General features: G+C 46.7%; 1 long non-coding RNA gene across 2 annotated transcripts; it reads left to right on the top strand.

Moving 5' to 3' along the window:
• The first annotated feature begins 353 nt into the window (after positions 1-353).
• Positions 354-1,422, top strand: LOC122040060. Of its 2 annotated transcripts, none has more exons than XR_006128493.1 (4): positions 354-884; positions 993-1,082; positions 1,154-1,236; positions 1,377-1,422. It is a non-coding gene; the product is annotated as an uncharacterized LOC122040060 (long non-coding RNA). The 2 variants fall into 2 exon arrangements; XR_006128492.1 differs by having other exon boundaries at positions 988-1,082.
• Positions 1,423-1,958: the final 536 nt, after the last annotated feature.

The following is a 1,958-nucleotide window of genomic DNA, read 5'->3' as shown; positions in this document are numbered from 1 at the left end:
GAAGCAAGGCTATGTATGCTATCTAAATGCCTCTATGGCATTTAATTGAGCTATTAAAATGCCTACTGTAATCTATAACTGTACTAGGCATTTTATTGGGCACTTGGTGTGCTCTAATTATGCAAATGGCTACACTAAGATCATAAAAGTGAACTATAAAATACCAAAAATAGGTGAATATTAATAAGAAAATTTTTTGGAATTTTTGGAAATTTTTTAGAAATTTTTCGGAGCTCGTACGGACGAGTTAACGGGGATAAAAACGGGGTCCGGGAAAAGCCTGTTTAGGCTACCCCGTTTTAAGCGAGGAAATGTTTATTTTTATTCTTCCTTTTCCTCGCCGTTTCTTTTCCTCTCCCTCGCGCACCCGAGCCGCACCCTTCCTCGCCCGACGCCTTCTCCTCCGAGCCCTAACCGCCGGAGCCCTAACCGCCGGCCATGACGGTTTTCCTCCCTCCCTCGTGCTTAAGCCGTGACCAAGGGGAGAAGCCGACGCCGACTCCGTGCCCTAATCACTGCCGCTGACGCCTTCCTCCTCTCCTCTGCCGCCACTCCGACCCGGAGCCGAGTCCTAGCCGCGTCGCCGCCACTCCGACCCGACGCCGAGCCCTAGGTGCCGACGCCCTCTCCGATCTCCTCTCATCAGAGCCGAGTTCTCCTCACAGCGAACCGTGCCCTAGCCGAGCTTCCTCCTGCCGAGGCTGCGCCCTAGCTTCTCCGCCATCCGCCGCCGTCGAACGAAGAGCGCCGACCACCCTTCCTCTGCCCTAGACTCACTCAGCGCCGCCTTCCCTCGTGCCCTAGTTTGGTTTTCACTGTCGTGCCCTAACTCCAGCCGTTGTAGCCACCAACTTCTGATTCTTGCTGTCATCATCGAAGAAGAGGTAATGGGAACAAATTATTACTGGAATTTAATTGTTAATAGAGTGTCTTGTGATTTCTTGATCATTTCTTCTTGATCCGGTTGGTGGACAACAACTTGATCAGGGCAGTAGGTTGTTACTTCTGGCCAGTAGGTTTGATTTGGGGCTGTTGGAATTTGCCGTGGAAATATTGCTTCAGTTGAGGACATAAAGGAAGAGGTAAGGTCAGTAGGTTATGTTTTGAATTGGATTGTTTTGTTGATCAGTGAGTTTCCTTCTTGATTGTTTAGTGCAAGTGGATTTCCAGCCACTCACCTTGTTCCAGCAGCAAACACACTCCTTGATTGTGGATCAATCACGACTGTGAATTGAGGTAAGGGTAGGAATTTGATATGTTTTGTGGTCAGATGTTTATGTGTTGATTTGAGATTTGCCCTAATTTAGGGTTAGAGAGTTTATTTAGCTATTTATAAGAATGTAGCTAAATAAAAACATATTCAATTGGTCACACAGGGCTTTGACACGAGACGAGTATCTCGAAGTCGTATTTGGACCAGATTGGACTTTACGATTGGAGGCGGGTACTTTTGACTTTATGTCTTTGATATGCATAGTAGTGAATTTAACAAATAGCAATAATTATGTTTATTATTTTGTTACGGTTAGTCACTACCCGCTACCTGTTACATGCTTGGTTGATTGCTTGTTTTGCATCTCATGTTATTGCTTACCTGATTATACATGATTAGGGGTAGTGATATAACCATGCTTCACCATGTTCAGGACCTAGGTGTGATACCTTATCTGTTCTGTGTACCCTTGATATGATTTATTGACTATGGTGCACATTATATATGTATATAGATTGGTTCAGTATATTACGATGCTTAGGGTCATGCACCATTCGCATGATTGCATGCTGTGTGATAGATTGCTCCATTATTGTCGAGCACACGCCGCCATCATCGCTCGGCTCCGCGACGCCTTACGGGTAGCGTGACGCAGCGGAAGCACGCCGCTTGCTCTCTGCTCCGTTGGTCCGCCATGGGTAGTGTGATTGCAGCGTGGTAGTACGACAGAGACCCTCCCCGATCG

The sequence above is a fragment of the Zingiber officinale genome, chromosome 2A (genome assembly GCF_018446385.1).
Source record: "Zingiber officinale cultivar Zhangliang chromosome 2A, Zo_v1.1, whole genome shotgun sequence".
Classification (NCBI taxonomy): Eukaryota; Viridiplantae; Streptophyta; class Magnoliopsida; order Zingiberales; family Zingiberaceae; genus Zingiber; species Zingiber officinale.
This window is presented reverse-complemented; position numbering and strand designations above follow the sequence as displayed.